The sequence below is a fragment of the Anser cygnoides genome, chromosome 6 (genome assembly GCF_040182565.1).
Source record: "Anser cygnoides isolate HZ-2024a breed goose chromosome 6, Taihu_goose_T2T_genome, whole genome shotgun sequence".
NCBI lineage: Eukaryota > Metazoa > Chordata > Aves > Anseriformes > Anatidae > Anser > Anser cygnoides.
Window position 1 is genome coordinate 31,239,170 of NC_089878.1, and position 24,872 is coordinate 31,264,041.

The 24,872-nt window shown below is 44.1% G+C and overlaps 1 long non-coding RNA gene across 3 annotated transcripts in view; it reads left to right on the forward strand.

The window, feature by feature from the left end:
• LOC125179889 (uncharacterized) overlaps nucleotides 1–16,761 on the forward strand; it is a 30,475-nt gene extending 13,714 nt beyond the window's left edge. The window contains exons 1-5 of one of the 3 annotated variants that reach the window (XR_010832395.1): nucleotides 9,086–10,628; nucleotides 11,433–11,573; nucleotides 15,249–15,353; nucleotides 16,085–16,143; nucleotides 16,531–16,761. This is a non-coding gene — a long non-coding RNA (uncharacterized lncRNA). Of the gene's footprint in view, nucleotides 1–9,085; nucleotides 10,629–11,432; nucleotides 11,574–15,248; nucleotides 15,354–16,084; nucleotides 16,144–16,530 lie in introns of those variants that run through there. The other 2 variants (XR_010832393.1, XR_010832394.1) reach the window with 2 other exon arrangements.
• Nucleotides 16,762–24,872: the final 8,111 nt, after the last annotated feature.

Sequence of the window (24,872 nt, forward strand, 5' to 3'; positions counted from 1 at the left end):
AGCAAGGAACGGCAGCCCCTCCAGCCCCCTCATGATCCCCGAGGCTTTGGTGCTGGGATCAGCACAAGGAAGGATGCCAGAGAAAAAGTATGAGATTACCTCTCAGCAAAACCCTTTGGCCTGAATCACTGACATCTTTGATTTAAACAGTAATTTAAAACATGCATGATGAGAAGTCAGGGAAGGGATCCAGGAAGGCCTGGGGTCCAGCCAACCTGGTGTGTCTGCCAATTTGCTGTTCAGAAGGTAGGTTTGCTAGGAAGGGGCAGGACCATGTCTGAAACCTGTCACATCTCAGCTAAGCCACAGGACCCTTACTCAGTGGTTGCACATCTGCACCAGCACTGCTTTGCTGGATACCTGCAGCCCCGATCTTCGCTCAGCTGCACCAAAGCAGTATGGAGAAAGGTCTGGGGAAAAATCTTGCCATATTCTTTCCAGCTGATCAGAAAGCCCTGCTGATGTATGTCCCATGGATTCCTCCCCAGGCTTTTAAGCCACAAGGCTTTTATGGTCAGTTTAGTGATGTAGCTTGAGGGTGAGGAAGGCATGCAGGAGCAGAAAGAAAGTGAAGAAATCTGCATAAAGGAAAGGAAAAGAGGAGCACATTGCAACATGTATCTCAGGCAGCTTCTTTTCACTTTCCCATATTTCCCAGACCACTGGCTTTACTGAGGGATATTACTGGCACCCGGTTCTTGCTATGAGGAGATAAGAGAGAGCAGGGAAAATCCATTTAACCAATGTCCTCATTGCTTGGTTTCAATGGAAGAAGTTCATGGCTTTAGATAAAGGTTTCCCAGGTTGAACACTGTTGCAAAACTGATTCAATTGGGAGCCCAGCTTTAGAAATAACAGTGACTTCACTTTAGTGAAGGGAGAAGAGAGTTTTGAGCCAGCTCTGAGTCCAGTCTCTGTGGCTCTGGCCCACTGTGAATTTTGGTGACTAATTGCCTTTTGGATTTAGGTACAAAAGGTTATTCTCACACAAATTATCTTCCTCCCTGCTGTGCAATTTCAGATTCTGTTCTGATATTTCTTGTGTCACTTTTCTTCTCTTTCCTGGGTCAGGTTCAGGTTGGAAACCTATTGCTCAGGGAGGGCAGATGGAAGAGGTCTCTCTGACTTTGAATCAGATTCTGTATGATCATGACTCAATGATCATAAATCCTCCAGGGCCTGAAGCCTAACAAGGCAATAAAGGAGGAAGCTCTGTGTCTCTCAGATCAAAGGGAGAGAAAAGCTGAGATGTAAAGGAGACAAAATGAGCTGCAGGGTATGTGAAAATCAGAGCTCCCATACAGCTTGCTGAAGACTGCCAAAATAGGGTTCTCCACAGCCATCCCATACCTACGCAATACAGCGATGGGAGCGTTTTTAGATAAGATCAGGCCCAGAGAGAGCATGCCTGGCTCTGTTTCTTCCAGCAGCACAATATGGAAACCCAGTGCTGGGAAACCGTTTTTCCGCGCCAGGAAGGAGGCAGGGAATTGTTCTGTGCAACCATTCAGAAGCCTCCGCTCCCACGCATTCTCCCACTTGCTGACACCCTGCCAGGACGGCAACAGAGGAATTGATTTACGTGCAGTAAGTCAAATAAATAACTAAATAGATAAATAAGGCCCTTCCTACCTTGCTTAGCTAAAGAAAGAGAGAAGGACCGAGGGCAAATACAGCAGGAACTCATCTGCAGGTGCACTGCTGCAGTGCAGAACTGGGCACTGGGTGCTGACAGCGCTGGTAAATGTGATATTTATTCCTGGGAGAGAATTTCAGGCTGCTCTTTGTAAGACCTGTCACTCACTTTCTCCGGTTCTTGCTAGTGAAATCTCTGTGCTGTGTGAGCTCCTTGGGTTCAGACAGTGCTGGATGGGTCCTGCCTGAGTTTCCCAAATGTTTTAATTCTCATTTTGATGAGTTTCCTCCTAAAAGGTTTCAGGTTCACTGCAGGAAGATACTCGCATGTATTGAATGCAGCCTACTAGCAGTCATTTTGCTTCCTCCTTTGCCTGTGCTAGTGGGACTCCAATTACCAAGTGTTTTGTCAGAGAAGAGATGTCCTTTGCAGGTCTGCCCAGCTGAGCAGGTGCTCTTCTAATGTGGTCAGTGGCAAACTGCCTGGGGAAAAAGCGTAAGAGAGTTGCAGCACTATCCATCCTCTAGCTGGGACCTCCCAACTCCTATTAATCTGAGAAGTCTGCCGTGTAGACCACTGTGTTTAATAGGCATGATCCTCAGTAAATCCTCCCCTTTCCTGCTTCTGGCTTCCTCAGCATTCAGTGGCAAAGGAACATCCCATGGGAAGTGCGTGTAATGTGAAAAAACACCACGGCGCTTTCATTCATGCTCCTTTGAGCTTCCCCAGACTGACCATCCTTGTTTGGGAGCAGGTCTCCCACAACCGTGCACCATTCCTTCATCCTTTGTCATGCCCTCAGCTGCCCACACACCTGCAGAAATGCAGGGAAGAGGTCTGTAGTCCATGATTTGTTCTCATGATTTATCTCCCAATAAAATAAGCAGAGATCTAGTGATTGCATTAGTCCTGGGAGTTCAGAGGGGAGCTCAGTGCCTGGAACTGCCTGGGGATCAAAATGCGTGAGAGCAAAGAGGGCCTCTGCCTGCTCTCTCCAGACATTCACCTTTATTCAAATGCAAGTGACCTTTTCCTCTGTGCACCACCAGTAGCAGAACTGGGCCACCCGAGGGGACACTTGTTTTTCCCTTTGTCATATAGATTGATCAACTGACATTTTGATGGAGCTAAATTTCTCCTTGTCCTGCTACCAGGCTCCCACAGTGGGTAAGAAAAGGGCTGGGAATAGAGAAGAGTCAGGGTCAGGAGATTTTTTTGTACACCAGAGTTTTCCTGCCTTCTCCCAGAGCAGGAGGTTTGTTGCTCTTCAGTCCTGGTGTAGGATAGGAGCTAGCCCCTAGGATACCTGCAGCCAGGAATGTTCCAGAATTGCTGCAAGAGCAAAAGAATAATTAAGAAAAAAAAACAAACAGGGATACAAAAACTTTGGATAAAAAGTATGGATTCATCAGACACAGCTTTCCTGTATTTCTCCAGCTACCTGTACTTCTCTTTGTTTCACAACATTAACCTCATACCCTCTCTCCTTTCTGACATCTCTTCCCTGCCTCCCCGAGAGGCTGATTGCTCTTTGCTCAAACTCTCTAAGCAGCTGACATAGAGAAGTTAGACCAGGAACAAGTGTTTCCCACCTGTGTGCAGCTGAAATCGGTGCACTTCGGTTTCAGGCCCAAAGAAGGGCCAGTGAGCCTGAAAGCGCATCTGTTTTTCTAACTCTCCTAGTTAGTCTAAGGAGAGATATTCTCTCTCTTTGAAAAACCCACTTCTAATAAAAATAATTCATTCCACCTCTGAGTGAAACCTCGTAATGTCCAAATTCCCTGGAAGTGGGTTTCTGACCTTTCGATGTGAAAGATGAGCTGGCACATTTCCCTGGGAAACCTTGCTTTCAGGCGAAGGGTTTGACAAAGCCAACCTGTTCCCGCAGAACCTCTCCAATCTGTCCAGTGGTGTTTCCAGCCAAAAAACCCCTCCTGCCCCCTTCCAACCCTCTCCGTTACAGCCAGAGAAGAAAGCATTACTGAAACAGAAGGATCCCTTCTTGCTTTCAGAGTGGAAATGAAACCAACATTAACCTATTTACAGAGGATCTTCATGTGAAGGCTCAGGCCAAGAGCAAATGCCAAACAGGCCTGGGGTTAGCTTTTCCAAGCAGCAAAAAGCTATAAACGTGGCCCTAAAAGAAAAAAAAAAATGAGAGAGAGAGAAAGAAAAGAAGGCAGATTTAAAAAAAAAAAAAAAAGGCAGGTGCTATTTCAGCAGAGTTCCCAACTCAGCAATTTTCTTTCAAACCTTTCCAGTACCACTGTTTGCTGCGTTGCTCTGGGCTCGGCTGCGAGGCAGGCCAGAAAGTACATGTACAGGCTGCGCTGCGTGGCTTCTCCCCATCGTTGGATGGGGCTGCATTGTCTGAGCCTCCTGGCACGCTCCCAAGGGGGCTTCTTGTTTGCACTGCCACATCTGTTTGAAATCCTGGCACATCTCAGCCTGAGAAATATGGTTTGCGGTGTCATGGCAACCACTTTTTCTTGATCTGACAGGCCAGGCAAGGTTGCGGAGGCCTGGAAGTGCTCCTTGCAGATCTGGTTTCAATGGGTAGAAAGCTCTGGAGGCTGCTGATCACACGTATAACCTGTGATTCTTTTCTTTTAGCTTGCTACCTCCCACCCCACCGTACCTTAAGTCATGATACACGTGGCAGGGGGTTAGTTCAGAGGTGTGCATGAGACTGTCAAACCTGCTCTTGAAATTTCAAGGATGCCCTGCTCGGACCACAGGCACTGAACTACAAAACACAAAGACATCAAAACTGACAAGACCAAACCCATCTTGGGTACTAGGGGGCCTGGGTAGAAATTTGCATCTCTGTCCCTGTGGCAAGGACATTAATTTAGCCAAGGGAGGCCTGCAGGGCATGTCTGTCCTTTCTCCTGAGGATGGGTGCGAGGTGGAAGGTGCTGCATGTGCTCCAGCAACCTTTTCTCAGAGCTGTGTGGAAAGAGCCACCAAATTTGTCCTCAACTGTCTTCAGTGCAATCTGTACTGAAGGCAAGATCCTGAAGCTCTGACCAGAGGATAGAAAGGGAATTTAGTTAATCACTACAATTGTTAATGAATCAAAGAATCCTCTACCTTTGGGCAGCCAATCCAGCCTGCAAAAGTGTTGTTAATTAGCACCCAGTCATCTGTATAAAATGAATTGGTCGGGTCTCCTAACTGAAGCCACAAAAATCACTCATTTCTCAGTTGCTCCATGCCCCGTGCCATGTAGCTAAGGCCAGGGACCGGAGGCCAGGCTCTCCTGCCAGTGCTCCCGTGTGTGACACTTCCATCATGCGGTGTCAGCAGGAATGTAAACGTTTGGCAAAGACAAAGGGAACGAAGCCACCTGAATCTTTTCCTCTGGAAAGCAGCCTGGCAGCAACCACAGGAATGTTCCTCGAAGCAAACGGTACCGGCGAGAAACTGAAAAGGATGAAATCCTTGACACACCGGTGCCTGACTTAAGGCTTGAGGCACTGCAGAAAAAAGCGGTGCAGAGGGAGTATGGAAGGACAGCGGAGCACCAAGGAGAGGCATTTCTGAATGTCGGTACTGTTGGGATATCAGTGGGTGATTTCCCCGGGGGCAAGCACACAGCCTTTCTGCAGAAACCAGCTGCCAAGCGTGACTTTCCGCCACTCTCCTGCAGGTGTACAAATTATGGCTAAGTGCTATGGATCTGAACAGTAGTAGACTAATCTGAAAGCGTAGCATTTGTTGTATAACTGACAAGTAGGTCAGAGCCAGGTTATCCCCAAGCAATGGACTTGGCTTGGCAAGGGGGAGTGAGTATTTGCAGGGCTGTTAAAAACTTGCGCTTCCCCAAAGAAAAGCATTAGCAAGCAGGGAGAAAGCGGCAGTGGATCCAATTAAAAACACACGCCAAGGCAAAAAGAGAGAAAAAAGAAAACAGATTTCTTCAAAATGCCTTAAAAATATACAGTGGGAGAATCCAGACTTGTTTGCCATAAACGAGGAGGCAATCACAGTACAACACAGGTGTCCAGGCCCGGAGGGAAGGCAGGAGAGAGGGCAGCCAGGCAGCAAAGAGAATAATTACAGACTCCATTGAGGGTATCTGCACTTATTTTGGGATATTAGTCCAGCTTTGCTATGAGGACTCCATTTGGAGGTATGCCATGGAAGAAACACTGAGGAAATTTTGGCTATTGCTACCCACAAGGGTGAAAGGCGTTGGAGTATCTTCCCAGCTCTGACACCAGCCTCCAGGGTAGAGCATACCCCAGTAAGCCTGTGCCTCAATTTCCCCATCAAGGTTCTCCTCTGACAGTAATGCTCTTGATCAACTTTGCCAGATGCTCTGCAATCTGTGCAGGGAAAAACAAAACTTAAAAGTAGGAGAGATACCATTTTGAATATGTTAAAACAGATAGTGTTCAGATCTTCCTTTATGAAATTCTTTCCTCAAGAGGCACCTCCCTCTGATCTGATCATCCCAAAGACTTGGCAAAGCCACCAGACAGTCAGTCGTGGGCACAAATGTGCCTGTTGAGGAGAGCTGATTGCATGCATTTGTTTTAAAAATGCAAAAGTTCCCCAAACCAAGTTCAAACCAAGCTTTCTCCAGTGACTTGGCACAACACAGACCGAACAAATTTTACACCATGGGTTCTTTGCTTTTCCTCTGCTTTTATTTGTCATGCTTTCCTACAAAAATGTTTTACATGAGATATTTTACATGGTTTCTGGAATAACAATCTTCTAAGTGAAGAAAATTAGGAGCAAATAGAAGTCATTCTGTGAGCAAACATGGCAGTTGCTGGGAGATGAGAGTTAGTAGTGAGTAGGTGTTGACCGAATTCTCCTAGACAGCATGAGATAAACAAAATCTTAGACTGTTCACTGCTCCAATGCAATGAGGAGGTGAATGCAGAGAAAGAGGAAGAAGTGGAGGATTTTGCATGGGAAAAAATCTGCCCTCCTCTTGATTCAGTTAGATGCAATAAAGGACTTACCCAGCTTTATTTTAGCTTTCTGTGACGTAAAGGATGCCACTGAAACTAGTCCCTCCAGCTCCCTTTTAGGGAGGAGAAATGGGCACTTTCAGAGTACAATTAATCTGTATGAATGTAGGCAGTTACTTTTGGATGTGGCGCTCCATGCCCGTTTCTCCACTGACTCCACTGATTACATCCCAGTGGGCTGTAGAGAACATTTAACAAGATTAATTGAGATGGGTCTGTCAGCACCCCATCAGATGAGTCCCATCCAAAGCCTGTCAGTCCATGGGCTGCAAGCCAGTGCCATCCCACCACCAGCTGGGATTGTAGCTTAGGCCAGAACTGTGATGTAGCTGCAGGATGCCCTGCACTGTGGTCAGGGCAGAGCTGCAGCAAGGATGGGGAGAAAGGGGTATGCCCAAAAAAGGAGGAAAATATGACCCAGGCCTCTGCCTTCCAGTGCTGTCACGAGAGAAGTGTTGCAGTTCTGAGCCTGGAGGAATTTCTGGGGGCTGGATGTAGCTTAGGGTAGGGCAGTGCTCTGGGGAGAGCTGTGAATGGAAAGAGAACCAAGCTGGTTATGCCTTAGGGATTAAGTATCTTGCAAATGAGCTGGTTAAGAGATTTTTTTTACTTCTGAACTTGCTTGACATCAGCCACTCTCAAGATACTTGCAGGGTACTTGGCTAGAAAAAGCACAGGTGTGTTCCAGCACAGCTGTGCCCATTCTGCTCAGTTAGGGGCTTGGAAGGGTTATTACCTCTTCCAAGAAGAAAGCTGTTTGCTCTGGAATTGGAGAGATTGATGAAAGTGAGGGGGGTGTGTGGGGGGGTGATCTAGAGGGTTTCTATGGTCCAAGCTGAGCTGGGAGCCAGCAGGATTCTAGGTTTTCCAAGATCCTGACTCAGCTTTTGACCTTTGGCAAGTCATTGACCTGAGTCAGAGCAGCTGGAAAGTTGAATAAAACTTAGTCTGGCAGGAAAAGTAGAGATGCTGCGTTGAGATGATCTGTCATCTCTCTGTATTTGGGCAAATGTTGGTTTAAAGGTACACACATCCTGAACTGACGTTACTTCCTCAGGAAATTGTGCGACTTAGGATCAGCCCCCCTGTTGCTGCACTGAAGTAACATAAGGAAGGAATGGGAGATGAAATGAACTGTGATTAGTTCTGTGATCAAGACATACGCAATTTAATGAAGTGGAAATCTTGATGGATTTGTAGTTTTTCTTAACTGTCCAGTTAGGATTTCTCATGGGGAGATATAAGAAATCCTAAGAAGGGGTTGCAAAAAATAATTTAACTTTGCTTTTAAATAGTTTTTTAGAAAGGAATGTTCTGTTAAGCAGTGATGGGGTTGGAGGAGCAGTAGTGGGAATAAAGCAAGGTCAGGGATTCCATATCTGGTATTATTGCTGATTTCTTACGTGGAGTGGGGCAGGATGCCCAGTCTCTTTCCATTCCCGTACTTCAACTCTAAAATAAGGCAACCATATTTGCCTGCAGGTTTTGAGACTATCCATTTGCAGCTACAGTGTAATATAATCCATGATGTCTGATCATGTGGATGCTCTGAGGCCATTGCAAAGGGAATCAAAGGCTCTAGAGACCTCTGGGTAGAAGATAAGAATTTCTTCTCTCCTAATTATTCTTCTGTCAAGCACTGTACAAACAAGAATGAAAAGCTGGCCTTCCTACAGCCATACTACCCCGACTATTTTCCAGCTTTAAGTGAATGTTTGAGTCAGCTGTTATTTGATTCATTTTCTTGCCTTGGATTGTATGGGAATGTCAGGAACAGAAAAGCATCTGTGTACATCACTAAGTGATGCAGTCTTGAACTCTGCTGAGTTCTCCTTTCTGCTGCTCCTCGCATCATGTCTAGTTGTGTTAAACATGAGAAGTTATATCTCTCTGCAAACAAGATAATTCCCAGTTTGTGCTGGTTGCCTGCAAGGCTGTGGAATGGGATTGATGTGGAACTTTAGTCGATGGAACTGTACTTAACAGTATAGTTTGGTACAGTTACAGTATAGTGTACTATATAGTGTTTCCAATTAGAGTTCTGATAGTAAAAGAAGATTCATGGAAGAACTCAGGAATTAACAGGAAAATGCTGGCCCAATAATTCTGAGCACATTGACCCAGTGAGGCAGACATCTCCAGGCTCCCTTGGTTTCACCAGATTTCCTCACCACATGGCATTCATTAAGAAGCCCTGAAGGCAAGTGTTTGGCCCATATACTTGAGGCTGCCTTCCCTTCTTCACTGACCCTTTAAACAGTTAACAGTGCTCTATATCTTCCCTGCAGCAGAAGCAATTCCCAGACGTTGAAGCATTTCCATTGCAAAACACAGCTTGGGATTCTGGACTCGGTTATTTGTTTGGAAGACATAGACAAAATGAAAGTGTAGCAAACTCATACCAGATTGGATCCACTTCAGAAGCTGCCAAACAGCTGCCAGTGCTGTCGGGTCAGAAGAGCTTGCCAGGCTGTTCCCTGGGGCAGGGGGTAGGTTTTAATGGGGGAACCTGGGATCTGGAGATGAACTGTACAGCTAGCCTGGAATAGAATATGCTGTCTACTGCATTTTCCCACCTGCAAGGATATAAACATGCCCCTTATCCCCCTTTCCAGGCTGAAATACAGCTGATCTAGAGCACATCCACAGCAAAAGTGCCACTGGGCAATTAGCAGTTACTGCAGCATCAGTTCAGACAAAAGAGTATGCACGCACCCTTAACTTAAGGGAGAAGAACAGAAAGAAATAGATGTTTGCAGGATGCTATGTAGCTCAGCTCAGTGTCTTGATAAAGGACACCAGTTCTTAACCTGAGTGTCACCCCCCTTTCAGTCCCACCCTGCACAAAAAACATTGGAGAGTGAGTAGAAGTTGCTACTTGGTGGTCTGGTGAGAAGGAAGGTCTTGCAAGCCTGGAGAATAGGCTTCCTACCTTAGTAAGCAATGTTGATGTTGTCTTTGCGGCACAGGTTGTAAAATAAAAGTGTTCGGTAGCTTCTGAGCTATCCAGTCACTGAGGATCTGTGGCTACAACATGGAACTTTTCTACCGTTTCTGGAGCGAAAAAGACAGAAAGAGAGAGAGAGAAAGAGGAGGGGGAGAATGGAATGAGATCTAGCTCCCGCAGTTTGGCACCTTTCACCAGCCTGAAATGAGTTAAAAAGAAAGAAAAAACCAAACGAGTTAAGTGGGATACTGAGGTTCAAAAACCTTTGTAAAAAAAACATAATGAAAGAGGAGATCGTTATTTGCTGGATTTAGATCTGAAAGGATTTTTGTTTCATTGCTAATACATACAAAAGACAGGGAAACATCTTCCTCTCTTCAGGGGCTTATGAGAGCTCACCTTGTAAATCTGTCCATTTAGAAAGGTACGAACTCTTCCATATGTTGTTAGTAATGTATGTCAGCTTCTCCCGGTCTCACATTTGTTTGAAAGGGAGCTCTTCCTCTGTTATCAGAGATTAAGCAGAGACAACAGAGAAGAAGTCCAACAAAAGTGAGATTAAATTGGTAAACTGCAACGCAAAGAAGGTTGGAAAAAAATTCTTCTGGGACTACTAGAAATTTTCCATTAGAATATTTTTTTCAGTGGAAAATTTGCCTTTCAATAAAAGAAAAATTGCTTTGTGTCAAGTTACAACCAGTCTCTCAACAAGGCTTCAGAGTGTGGCAAGAGGCGTGGGGATTCAACTGGGAAATCTTTGGACAGTGTCTCCTAGAGGCTGTCACTGAAGTGCTTTGTGACCCCATCCTGCTCTTACAGCTGGGCTTGCCATGTGAACCATGTTTCTCACAAAGCACCATGGTGATATGACTTCCATGGTGCATGGCATTGTCTCTGCAAGAGAGGGGATGATGCTGCATCATGAGAGATGTGGGCAAGCCAGGAATGTCAGCTCACAGGGAAGGACAGGGACACAAAGCATACCAGCTACAACTCCCACAGGGGAGCATTTCTGAACTGAAATGGAGGGCTCTTGGCCAAACATTTTCATTGTTTGGTAAAATCTCAATATTTTCCATGGGAAAAGAAAACAAAAACACAATTAAAAAAAAAAAAAAGACATTTTTCAGCCCAGCTTTATCCAGTCAAGGTTTGAGAAACCCCAAGGACTGGGTTGCTATTAAGAGAATTCTTCCAGGACTAATCAGACCACTATAGTAGGACCACAGGAGAGGTCAGGGAAGCCCATCTATGTGTGGTTCAGGCTTGGACTGGATTATTAACTATCAAGCACCATCAGACCACATAAGGCAGGGGCAGCCAAAAACTTACAGGGGACAAGTCAATATATTTGTGTTCAAGGCAGAGATGCATGGTGGTTCTGACAAAATCCAGTGTGAAGACTGTGGCAGTAGGTGTCTTGAAATCAGAATATCTGATAATGAGTTGTATCCTCTTAGATCCTGCTGGCTCTGGGTAACTTTCCCCTCTTACCCCAGAAAGTCCTTGTTACGTTACCTATTTGAAAGACTAAGTCTTGAGCATGAACAGTTAACACTGCAAGTCCTCAGCAAACCAAGAGTGACCAAGAAAGAAAGGACGGGAGAGGGTTTTGTGTTTGTAAGTGACAAGCAGATACAATACCTACCTTGCACTTATGCTCAGTTTCAAGTTTCTGTTGAACAGCATCTGATACCTCCCATTTTCCATAGGTGAATTAGCCAAACAACAGACAGACAATAGAGACAAATTGGCTAAGTCAGTGAACATGTTCAACAGGAATGAGCTAGCTATGGGAGGGAGGGAGGGGAAAGCTTTACTAGTAAGTGATCTTTTCTTGGTTTACTTATCTGTGTTGCAGGTAGGCTTGGGAACTGAGAAATGGAGGCAGTGCCCTGGGAATTCTTCACAAGAGATTATATTTTCTACAGCCGTTTACAATTACACCCGCACTGTGTCATTTCAGTTTTCTTTGGTTGGCTGTGTGTTTTCTTCAGCACAGGTAAGTAATGACCTTTTTTCATTTTCCCTTCCCTTCCCTTCCCTTCCTTTCCCTTCCCTTCCCTCCTCCCTCCCCCCCCGGCCTTCTATTCTAAGAGGAAAAATCATAGACAGAAGCAGATCTGTTTTTGTTGACTGTCAATGTCAAGTCAAGAGTCCCCACCAAAACCCATCACCCGAAATAAAGTGTTTGCCAAAAGTTATGTAATACTCAGGCCTCATTCTAAGAATTAGGACTTAGGCCAAGAGCGATATAAAGTTCTCTTTAACTCTCCCCACAAAAAGCAAATGTGTTAAGTGTCTCCTGGAAGGTTATTCTCAAGGGACTTAATCTCATGACTGACAAAAGAGAAGGCGGAAAGGTAATGTTATGTACAACTGAAGGCTTTCGACCCAAATTGTCAGGAAAAAAAAAACAAAAACAAAAACAGTGTCCCCTTAATAGCATAAGCTGGGGGAAAGAGTGGGAATGGAGCCAAAACAAAGGGAAAAGTAAATATAATTATGTCACCAGTACCCAGAAGTTTTTGGTATATTGTTATTTTCTGGTTGGTGACATGGAGATTCATTAGTGGTGGACATGCTAGATATCTAAAAGAGAGGGATTCGTGTAGGCAACATAGAGGTAAATTTATTCAATATGAGATACAACCAGAAACCTTGTTATTTTTTGATATGAGGTAATATTCATAGGCCAGTAAATCACTGCAGTGGTCCCTCACTGCACTGAATCAGGATCTCAAAGGCAAAGAGCAGCCAGAAAAAAAGCACTGACAGCTATTTAAGCAGAAAACCCTCACCTCCAGCTCTGGAAGTCCTGAAGCTGCGGACTGTAGGAAGAATGAAACACTCCCTATTCACCCTGTTCATAATCTTTCCCCTTGACATCTGCTATTAGCTGCTGTCAGCAATGGTGTTATGGAAAAGAGGAACCCAGTCTGACATGGGTTGTCTGTTCCTATCTTCCTATGATACACTAAAATCACTGAAGTTTGCAACAGCTGGCTACATATGACAATCACAGGTGCTTTAGAAACACGTTAACCAGCTGAGAGTGTAGAAACAAGAAACAGTGGAGGCCAATTAGAATTACCTCTCTAGTCTGTTGTGCCAGATAGTCTTCACTCCAGGTCTCATCTCCATTGTGTTAATAATACACTAAAAAAACAGTGCATTTTTTCTTGTTTCTTTAGGGAGACTCTTCACTGGGGCAGTTGTCACCATAAGGCATGTTTTCGTGGTCTTTGGCTTCCTTGTTCCATCTGATAGCTATATGGCCTAGAGCAGTTTGGTGCTTCTCTCTTCTTTGTTTCAGCCATCAGACTCAGAGGTGGCACTTTATGCAGCACAGTTGTCATGGCATGGAAATCCTACCTCTCTGAGGATACAGCTGCTCTGCATCTAAAGACAGGATTGCAGCTCAAGTTGAGCAGACCTGTGACTGAATCAAACTTGTTGGGATTCTACTTTGCAGTATATCTGCCAAATTTTCTGGTCCACTTTACAGCCTGGGCTCCGACCTTAATCTCCTTACATTGCACCGATATTCCTCTTCAGAATAAAGCTACTTGAAGTGTAACTTCCACAGCCACTACCAGATTGCAGCAGGGATGTGCTCTCCAAAATGCAACTCAATACAGGGAAGCTGAGCTGGGGCATCCATCCAACAGAGTGAAATGTCCTCTCCGTTCCAGTTCATGCCTGAACAAGCTGACCTAAAACTTTCTGACCCTAGCAGAGACGTGGGGTAGATGCCTTCCAAGCCTCATTAGCTGGCAAGCAGCGTAGCCATAGGACAAAAAGTCGTTCAAGTGCCTGTTGGCATTGCTTGAGCTGACTAAGCTTGAAATTGTCTGATCGTTCAGCTGAGCTCCCCGGCCTGTCCATCTGCTTCAACTGGTCATCTCTTAACTCAGACCACAAGGGCCCCAAACTCTTGCAGCATTTTTGGCTGCAAGGTAATAACATTTCTTTGGTAGGACTCATCTGTAATTCTTGGGAAGGATCTTTTTCACCGAACTTCCTAAGGAAACTAACTAGTCTTGAGCAATTGCATTGTCTGTCTTTGTATGTGCCAATCTGTTCCTCTCCAAGCAACAGTCGAACATGTAGGCCAAGTAATAGAGATCTCAGAGATTTTCTGAGATCTAAGGAAAAATAAGCACCAAGAGATATGGAGAAATTAATGTTAGCACAAGTTCATGTGTTTAAATTAGAGTCCTGAGAACAGAAAAGTTTCAAACAGAGGTCTTCATTAATCACCAGAAACAAATCAGTGGGAAACCAGGCATCAGTAGTACTACATGAGCAAACAGTTTGTTTGTCCAGTGTTTCTTTTTTTTTTTCTCTTTCAGTCTGAATCTGTACATCACCTAGCATAGTGGTGTACAGAAATACACTTGTAATAACACAGCGGGAGAGCTGGCATGCAGGAGGGATCATGAAGAGTGAAGAAACCGCCCTAGCAGGCAGCTTCTTCATTTCACATCAGTTTCTAATGTCAGGCCAATTCACAGTGCAAGGGTGAAGAAGCAGAAAGTGAAGAAGAAAAAAGAAAATCCCACAACCCCAAGAACAAAAACCTCAAACAAACCAAGAAAACAACATCGTGTCCAGAGACTGCTTGTTCCTCAGATGAAGGGCCTGTTTTCATACCCAACTCTGTCTTGTGTCCCAGACTCACGTCGCCTCCAAGGCTGAAAGACTGGTTCCTTATTCTGAAGATTGAGTCTCCTGGGCTTTGGTAATATTTTCCAGCCTTTCTAAGGTGTCTGCTTTAATGAATAAGGAAATAAGAAGCCAGACTGACTCCATGGGCTAGGAGATTGGTTACCACTTACTTCACAGCAACTGTCCAGAGAGAATGAGAAGAAATGAAGCAGGGATTAATTGACGCAGATTGTCTTTGTAAACAAATGTGGGAGGGATCAGGTAACGATTTCCCAAGCATTGTCCAAAGAGGCAGCATAATCAGGCAGGCAGTGTGAACAGCCCACACTAGGGCTTGAAACCCTTCTCCAAAAATCCTTTGCTCTCTTGCTTTTCCTCCACTCTGTCTCAGCAGCTCCATCCTTCCCATTGCCACCTTCCCTGAGAACTGCTTGGTGTGAGGGTTTTTGCACTGCTGAAGGACATCTGGCATACCAGGAAGAAAAACTGCCCCCAAAGGCTGGACTCCAAAATGCTTCCACAGACCTTGCCTTACATGGACTCATTCGGCTCAGTTACTTCCCACTTCTTTTATTTTCTTTTTAATCCTGTTTCTCCCTTCTAGCCCTTACCCCCCTCCCTCCCACATTTATCCCCTAATCAAATTGCTATATGCTCTTCTCAGCAATTCTTCTCTAAATCCCTCAAGCGGGTTAGAAGCCCCCTGAGGAAAGATCTTTTTTGGCAACAGAGTTGAGATAGGAAAGAGGTCCTTGACAGAAGCATATTCCATCCCAGAAAGTTTTTAATCCTTCCAGATGCTTTGTCACAAACTGTGCTTTTATGCCGGTGCACTTTTAAAGGCAGCCAGGATACGTGCAGAGGTCAGATCTCAGAGCCGGGCTGGAAAACTCTAAATTGCTCTCGCCTTTGATTCTTGTGCTTTAAAACCACTCTGAAGTTTAAATAAATGGATTAGAAATGAGTTAAAGAGCAGGGTGCTTAATGCTTCTGCTTAAATCTATAGCCTCAAGCCACGGCACTTTGGGTGGTGAGATCCTGTCAAATCTCACCAGCTCAGCAGGCTCCAAACAAGTCGAGGCTTGGATGCAGATGTCTGGGGAGAAGCAAGGTGAGAGAGACCAGAGAGGTGGCAATGGTCCTACTGCATCACCACAGAAGCAACCCCCAAGGTGGCGAAACGGGCAGCTGTGCATACCTGTGACCATCTTTTGGGGAAAGCATCAGCACTACGGCTATTTGAACTAATACTAAAGTTCAGACACCACATACTTTATTTTATTTTATTTTAGGATTCATGATTTCCAGACTTCTATCCAGCTGGGGAGAAGGGGGGAGCAGTGATAATGTGGTGGGCTAGATCCTCTCGGGAGACTCAGCTGCCTTGAAAGCCCATTCTGCTTCCCGTTGTTTATTATTGTTGGATGGCGATAGCACAGCTGCTCTTACATCCTAGAGGTGACTGCACTTTCAGGGCTGGATGAAATCATTGTTGTAAATGCCAGCTTGGCAGCAGTTTTGGCCCTTGTTGGGGCAGACCTTTACCCCCTGCCTATCCCATGGCTTTGTTCTGCCAGAGAAAAGCATTTTGTAGCTGCTATTGAAAGAAGTTTCTCAACCTTTTAGGATAATCCCTGTTTTAAACAGAAGTTGATTCAGTGAGAGTAAATCACTTGTATAGAAACACAGGTGGAGCTTGCTTGTTTATTGCTGATTTTATTGATGTCTGTCCACACTGTCCTACCTACCTTCAGCATCCCCAATCATGACACCATTTTTTATTTTTATTTTTAATTAATTAATTTATTCATTTGCAATGAGGCCAATGATATTTATTTCCAGTTCACAGAAGGAGAACTGAGACACCAGGAGATGAAATGGACCTAACCACAGTGACCAAGGTAAGCCTGTAGAAGGAAGTACTGGCAGTTAAAAATCTGAAATTTTGGATGCCCAGCATACACCCCACCACATACATATGAACAGCTCAACTATGGAGGGAGCAGAGAATGGGTTAGCTCAGCTTTGAGAGCTCACGCACTTTTCTCTCTGCAGCAGACTATAAATTATGCAGCATTTAAAGATGACTTTCTAAAACCCTGGCTTTAAAGCTTTTATTTATATCTCCCACACTGATATTTTTCAGACTTGACAGCTCCCACCTTCACAAGCTGGGGACATGCCAAGCACCTGGCCTTTTCTATAATGGCCCATTCCCCCCCAACATGCTCCCCCCACCTCTTTTTTAAGCAACACTTCGGATATCTCAAGCTGCTCTTTATTTATAGGAGAGGCATAAAAATGAGTGGAAGAGAGTGAGGATGGACAAAGGGAGAAGCAGCAAGTATCCTAAATGGCTGACAAACTTCCTACGACCATTCCACACTGGAAAAATAAGGCCCTCAGAACAGCCGAGGTCTCTTGGTGACAATCAACATAAGATCTGTATGAACCTGTGTAAACTACATTAGAGTCAACCTGGCCAAGAGAGAAACTGATGAATAAAGGGAAACACCTCAGTTGTGTTCAATTCTCAGTTCTTGCTTTGGGTTCAGGCTTACATAGTCACATTTGTGTATGGCCTCTGGGATCCCCTGAATGCAACAGAAGCTAGGATACTGAATTTTAAATAGGACAACCAAAGCCCAGCATGTAGCAAAAAGCTTCGTGTCAGACTCCCTTTTCGTAGGTGAGGTTGTTTTAGACCCAAGCTGTTGCTTCCAGATTCAGGAACATATCTGGTATCACAGTGGAGAGAGATGTCTGTCCAGGCTACTGCACCAACGTGCAGAAAGATGATAGCTCCTGGCAACTCCGTATATCAGGAAGGGAACAGCACGTCATGGCAGTTGAATTCTTCAGGATTTGCTTGTAGAGGAGACCCCCAGTGCCATGGCTTCAAATTCTCACAATGTCCTTGCCCCTGGGTGCGGTAGTGAGAGGCAGAGGCCTGCACTCCTCCGGGGCTGAGGAACATTTCTGTGCCCGGGGCGGGTGTGCTTGCATTGCCAGAGGAAGACAATTCAGCTTTGCAAAATCTTTCAAGGTTTTGAATTTTTTTTTTGTCCGCCCTGGAGCAGCGTCAGCATTAAAAAAATAAAAAATTTAAAAAATCACGCATGTGAGAGGCAGAATTGTATTAGAACATCTGTTTTCAGCTTGATGCTTTTATTCAGATGTTTGCTTCTCTCTTGTCTGAGGTGACCAGGAGATATCAGAGTTCAGAAATCTGGCCAGAGGAACTTGCTTAAAATTGCTTTGTCTTGTCCACAAAAACGCCCCAGGCTTTACATGAATGGCACATTTCAACAAAAGTAAATTTAGTTGAAATGCTCTGACCACCTCCAGACTGTTCTCTGTGGCACCAGGCACTGCAGGCAAAACAGATACATCTTGGCAAAATTACACCACTGAAATTGCCGGCAGAAGAGCTCAATTTAACACCCACTAATTGTTGCACAATAGTTACAGGAATAAACGGAATTTGTTAATTAGATGCACGCCAATGAGTAATTCAAGACTGGTTTAAATAATTATTCCTATCTTCCCAATAGGCTGTGGTGGTGATTAGCTAGCTGGCTGTTTCTCTTGACTCTTCTGCTTCAAATAGAAAGGAGGTGAGACACCCATGCACTGAGCCATGGCACTCCTTAATGAAATCCCACTCCCGGGTTGCTGGGACCCGCTTGCCTGCGGCTGCTGTTGGTTGTTGCTTCTGACCACAGAAACGTCACAGACAGCGAGGTGGGCTGCCAACAAGCTCTTGGATCGACACTGTGCCAGTGAAATTAAATTAATACTTTTTAATGTGTTTAATTTCTGATGGAAGATTTAAGGGCAACAGCGCCATAGATGCAAATCCTCCATTATAACCACAGAAAAAAACCCCTGAGCTGGAAAACAAAACTCTCCTCCTTGGGACATAGCAAAGCTATTTGTCCCCTAGCCTGGAGAAATGCCCTCTGCTGGCTCAGGTAAACTCTCTCTCTTTTTTTCCCCCTCCCAGTTTCACCACAGGTTTGCCAATTTGCCACCTTCAGATCTCCCAAAAAAGGACATAAAATAAATCTAAACTTTTGCCAGACTGGGTCAGCTCCTGCTCCCCCTGTCCTGTTCCTTTTCCAACAGTTTCTCACTCTCCTGCAGTTGGCTGGCTATGTCTGTGCTGCTTGGCTCATGTCATACCTCTTTGTTGGACCATTGGGAAGAGGTACCTCAGGAAAGTATGTGAAGAGAGTAGTGGAAGAGGATCAGTTTAACTGGTCTTCTGAAAGCTAGACAGTAAAAACTGCAGCCCAAACACAACAATGAGAAAAAAAGTAAAAATGAAAGCAAACTAAGCCAAATTCTATTCAACTACACAATCTGCTTGTCTAAAAGGACTAGCCTCCTGAAGGAAGCAAGAGAAGTGCCCAAATATTATAGAATAATACAGTTTATGATGCAAACAGTATTCATTATCAAGTCATCTGAAGTCACAACTGATTAATATTTTTGCCAGGCACACTCTTCATGGACCTAGGAGAAATGTTGCTACTGAAACAGCCACCTGATGGCTGCCTAAAGGAAAACAGCAGTAGTACAAACTGGTTCTGTGTAGGAAATATTGCAATCTGTAAGATTTGTGGAGGAAATTAAGGAAGGCAGCACACAAGCAGGAGCCGGGAAGCATGAAGACTAATCTTGCCAAAATTCAGGTAAATGATCATAAGTTCCAAGACCTTAACGTTGTATCTCCCCTCATAAATCAGCACCTCTAAACACTCCAGAAATACCTTGTCCACCTTGCACTAAAGCACTTGTTCAATTGGTGGGATGACAGAGCAAGGAAAGTAAAGGACAAAGGTGCAAGAAGGCAATATTAACCATGGGCACATTAACGGTAGGGACAGCCCAGATGCCTGATATGCAGTCCCTTGCTGGAGGGGGCAATTCTTCGTTAGCAGGGATTGTAGCAGTTTGTGAAAAACATTAACACGAATCATTGTTGGTCCTCATTTTCTCATCGTTATGTTGAGATAGAGCCCCACAAATTACTTTAAAGCTCAGTACCATCCTCTGCTACTTTTTCCCCATTACCTGTTCTCTCTCTTCATATGTCTCCACTTACCTCCCATCTTGCAGCAAAAGGAGACAATGTTTGACAAATGTTCTCCCTCTTCTTGGGCCCTAAGCAGTGACAGAAGTACTTTTCCAGTTTTCTCAGTACATCTCACTGTTTTGGCAGAAGTATTTCCTCTCTCATCTAACCCTTGCTCACTTATACCCCTTACATCATGATTCCCCACAAATTTCAGCTAGTATCTGAGCTGCCTAGGTTAGGAACACAGACAAGGTAAGCTCTCTGTTTAGTCAATGGAGAGGGACCATGGTCTTCAAGCTGTGATTCAAGTCTCAGGTCACCTGTGTAACCCTCAGATAGTTTCTCTTTTTGTTAACTGTAGAGGGAGCTGAAAGCTAGCAGGATCCTAATTTATTTGCCTGAGGTGAGGTAGAGCTGGACCCTTGCATGGACCGGACTGGAGACTACAGGCCACGCTATTTAACACAGCAACATTTGAACAGCCTATAAGAATTCAACTCTTCCCAGCAAGCAGCAGAGAAGAAAACATATGAAACAGTCTCAGACAAAGTGGGGAAAAACATGTAAACAATTTCCCTTGTTGAAATTTATGCTTTTCTCCTTAGTTACATGAGGAATCTGAAGACAGCCAAGAGCACAGAAGACAGTCTCAGTTTGCAAGTCCTTGGGGAACTTCTATCTCCATTAATAAAACTTCAGGTGAAAGCTAGCCCTGAACTTATCACCACGGGTCTCAAACCTCTCATTTTCTGTCCATCCAGACTACGAGAAAAGAAGTACAATTGGCTAGTTGTCTTATGGCTCCTTGTATTTCAATCTACTGCTCCCTCACCATAACCACTGAAACACACTCAACTGGAACTACCAACGAAAACACATCAGAGTTATCACATGACACCAAAAGTTAAAAAGTTTTCTCCAGCCTAGTCTTGATACCAACCCAAAGATGGTTTTGCAGAGCCCAAAGACCAGAACTTCTTCCTCCACCCAATCAAATTAGAAAACCTATCAACAATCTGGCCCACCTCTTTTATGGGATGCTGAGAAAATCACCTATTCAAGTCAGCTATTCCAGTCCTGCCCCTGGAGAGTCTAGCCATTCCTGGATACAGCTGCAGCTTTGGTGCTGCTCAGCATTAACTCCTTGTCTCCCACCTCCCAGAACAGACCTGCTTACCCCAAAAGCATTGGGTTGCTCTAAATCCATGCTTTCCATAACACAGAAAGCAAATAAAAAGTGAGGAATATTGTCAAGTCCTGCCCTTCTTTGACAGATGAGAGGATAGGTGTGTGAATCCAATGAGGAGGAACTCAAGGAGTTTCTAGTCCTCTCTTTTTTTCTTTTTTTTATAATTTTTTTTCTGGTGCTAGAAAACCGAATGCATGAATTGTCCTGTGGTATGCCAAGAAACTCTCCCTTAAGTACCCTGCTTCCTCCACCTTCACTTAAAGTTGAAACTACATGGAACAAATTTTAAAATAAACCAGGCATTTACTACTCACTGGCCAAATAATGGCCAAATATCTCAGGCATCCTGAGAGAGACAGAAACAATATGGGTGGAAGTGAAGGATGATTGACAGAATCTGGCTAACACTAAATAGGCTAAGATATTTTGTAGACCAAATGGAGGCTGGAGATTTTTCTGCTGTGAAACAGTGCGGGAACTCTTCCATAGTCTTTAACACAATACAAACTTGGTCTAAATACTCCACAGTTTGTTTTTTTTTTCATTTCTAATTTCCACGATCTAGATGCATAAATTGGCTTCTTCTCCTCTGTTTGATCTGAGATAGTCAGCTATTTCCTGCAATGTGTGACTGTCTTGACTTTCTGCCTCCAGTTTAAGTGGCTACAATAACCCTGAACATATCTCTCTACATTTCAGCAGATACAGGTCATGCAGTTGTGACATTTTTGATAATTGTTTTTCAGTATTTTACTCTGTGGATCGGGGGATCTCAAGGGATTTTCCACCTGAGATTTCGCCTCCTTCCCCCTGATTATTTTGGAAGCAAAGGCGCAACAAAATGCAGCATAAATATAAAGCACATTTTTGGCTAACATCTGAAATGCCTTCAGATATCATCTAAAGTTACACACACATGTCCCCAGTGAAGCCTGAAACAAAGCTCTCAGAGAAGACAGGATTAATTTGAGGTCAGAAGGGCTTTGCTTTCTGTCATAACATTGCCATGATGTAGTACCAAACTCATTACTTACCGTGACATGAAGCTAAGAGGCTAAGGAATGGTTTAGAATATGTTAGTTCATTCTCCCCTTCCACCACAATATCTTCTCTTGAGGATGGCAGCAAACAATCTAAACAAGGAATTGCGTGTATGGAACAACTTAGTCCCCATGCAAACAATATGGGGACATCAGGGATTTCTGTGAGTCTTTTTTTTTTTTTTTTTTGAATCCAAATTACCCACAGATTTCTCTACATTACAGTCTTTGCTCAGAGGGGACTGTGTTCTATAATTTGTCAAGTTGATTAGACAGTTTCACAGAAGGGAAACTAGTTCACAACATGTCATCTGACCTTTTCTGTCTTTTTCCTCAGCTCTGATCAGTTGTGAAGTAATTCTGAATTTTCAGAACAATTTGTTCTTCAGTTTGGAATAATGACAGTAAATAGTTCTTTAAATAGCCTCATTTGTCAGCTGTCCACTGGGATTAGTTAACATTAAAGAGCAGATCTCCTTTAACTGGGTACTTAAGCTGTCTACTGCTGACCTTCTATATGATCCCAGGTAGATGTTCTTGGAGGGTCTTGGATTCACTGATTATAAAGTTGGAAGAGATGCCTCTAATTGTTCGGTTCTGCAACACTGAGACTTGAAGGTTTCCCTGTTTCAATCAGTGTATCAGTTAGAAAAAAAAAAAAAAGCAACAACTCATCCTCACCAAAATATTTCTAGTGCTCGGGGTTGTGCCATCAGCTAGAATTTGATTGCTTCAGGGATAAATCATACTTTTGACTGAACATTTGAACTTTGTTTCTGGCCAGGATATATCTAACTTCAACTTCTACATACAAGCTGTTTTTATCTATGAATTCTCTTTCTAGCAGTGTGAGACTAAAAAGTGCTACCAAATTCAAGTAGTTTTGAGTATGACATTCGTGTGTAATAGTTCCCCAGAAACTTCAGGACTTCTGTAGATGCCTCCGTGACTGTATCATATTTACCTAATCCATGGAGAGCTCTTCATACATTGTCTAATTAATCTGACTATACACTGCAGGTGCTTCTGACATTTTTGGAGATACAGCAGCCTCTGTTGAGCAAAAGAGGTTCAACAAAAGGCCTAAAATTCACCTAGAGTAGAAGTCCAGATGACAAAAGGGAGCATAGCCAGGAAAAAACTGTGTTTTAATTCTCTCTCTATAGAGCAACTATCTTCTATCGATGTCACTGGCCCCAAGCAAAGCTGGATGTCTTAAACAATGCCTCAGTATACTGGATACAAGCTTCATTCTCCCCCCACTTCAGCTATCCTTGATTGCACACTTCCAGGTGCTGATTTCCAGATTAAGGGAGTCTTTATTTTAGACTTTTCACACGCTATCAACGTGGTGTTTGATTACATCAATAGTGGCAAAATATCAGCACTTAGTGCAAATAAAGAAAATTTTTTAAGCAGGGAGATCTATTTTTGTCACTTCCTCCTGTGGGGCAGGTTATCAAGATGACCTGCAAACAGCATTGCAGCAGAGAACAGCTAACTGTTTGGGGAGGTGGAGAGGGGGAGACAGATGGTATTTATGGTCTGTCATAAACAGTGAAGGACTCTTTGGACAATAGCCTAATAAATACTCTAAAAAGAAACTGCTGGACTCTCATAACTCAATATACAGACTGTCATCCTTTCCCTCCTGCTTTATGATCTGGTTACAATTTTCCTTTTAGTATTGCAATAGTGAACTCAACTCTTAAGGACAAAATTTGGAAGCACAGATGAAAGATGTTGCAGGACCCCTTATGGGCAGGAGCTATGCAGAACTCCAGGGAACGGTTATGCTTGCCTTCTTAAATCTGGGTTGCCCTACCAGGCCTGCAGCTGCCTCTTAGGGACTTCTTTCCAACTGTCGTCTCAGTCTTGGGGTCAGCAGGTCCCATGTGCCCTACCTTAGAATGATGCAGTCTCTGAAAACAGAATTTGGATATAACTCTAGGTTTGATGACCTCCTGCAGGTAGAGATTGACTCTAGTGGTAAAATGTTTGCGTCCAGGTCTAGACTTCTCTCAGACTGAAAAGAGGTCTGCATTCATCTCTGCTGGGAGAGTACTGGGAGTAAGAGCGTCTGGAGGACAGCACCCATAAGGAATCCCCCAGTGATCTGGAGTCCTGTGCCCCAGCGTGTCAGCTCCTCTCTGCAGACTAGCAAGGAAGAAGGAAGGGAGAAGATGCTGGAGAGCTCACCGGAGAGAGGCAGCTAGCACCAACACATGTAAGACAAGTTGTGCTTTGCCCTGAGAAAATAGTTCCTTTCACTCAGTGCTGGGGTCTGCCTTGATCCTCCTCATTTTTGAGTGAGCCAGCAGGCTCAGGAAGGTAACTCTTTGTTGTCCCCTAAGTCACTCAGAGGGAAAGAGCATCATCATCTTCTAGAAATAGTGGTCGCCTTCCTTCAGCCCCATCAGCTCAGGGAATGGAGCCTCTGGACTGCCTTCCCACTTGGACTTTCTCCAGGAAGACCACTAGGCCAGACAGCAACTGTTGCTGCGAGCAGGGTGTTTCTACCGGGAGTGCTGACAGCCTGTTTTCATCAGCTCCAAATGGAAAAAATTGTTTGGAAAAAGGCCTGAAATGTTTATCAAAGAACCATGGCATTTAGTGTAAATGATGAAATGACGGCAAATTAATCTAAAACCCACCATCGCTGCTATCAGGAATCATGGATTGTAATAGCTGTGTGATGGTCAGTGGGAATTTCACCCTTGAGGGATGAAATTTTACCTTTCAATTCAAATTCAACTGCTTCTGGGGTGGATCACAGTCTGTGCAGTGCACCGGCTCCCCTGAAGAGTGGGGAGTTAAAAAGTGATCATTGCATTGTAGTTTTCGTGGCTGCTTCATGCTGCTGCATCTGCCCATGATCTTTAGGACCATTTTGTCTTACACTGTGAAGTTTTTCACTATAGAGACCAGCCTGCTCTTCTGTGCTGTGATGAGGATTAATAATCCCCATCATGGTTGATGATACAAACATAAGACTATCTGGGATGGAAGGATTAAACACCACAAGGAGAACAACTGCTTGAATGTCTTGTGGTAACCCCAGGGAGATCTTTCCTTTCCTTCAGCAATCAGGAGTTAAGGCTGTTCAGGCTGTTTCTCTAACAAATAATACCCTTCAGGCCTTCCTGACTCATTTGCAGAGCAATAATTAGGACAGAAGAGTTTCCTCCACTCAATCAGCATTACCATCTCTTGTGGTGCCCTGCTGGTGATGTGTGTAACTTTTATACCTAGAGAAAAGGTTTTAAACATACATGAGCTGCAACAATCACATGCAAGTCATGTAAAAAAAAAAAAAAA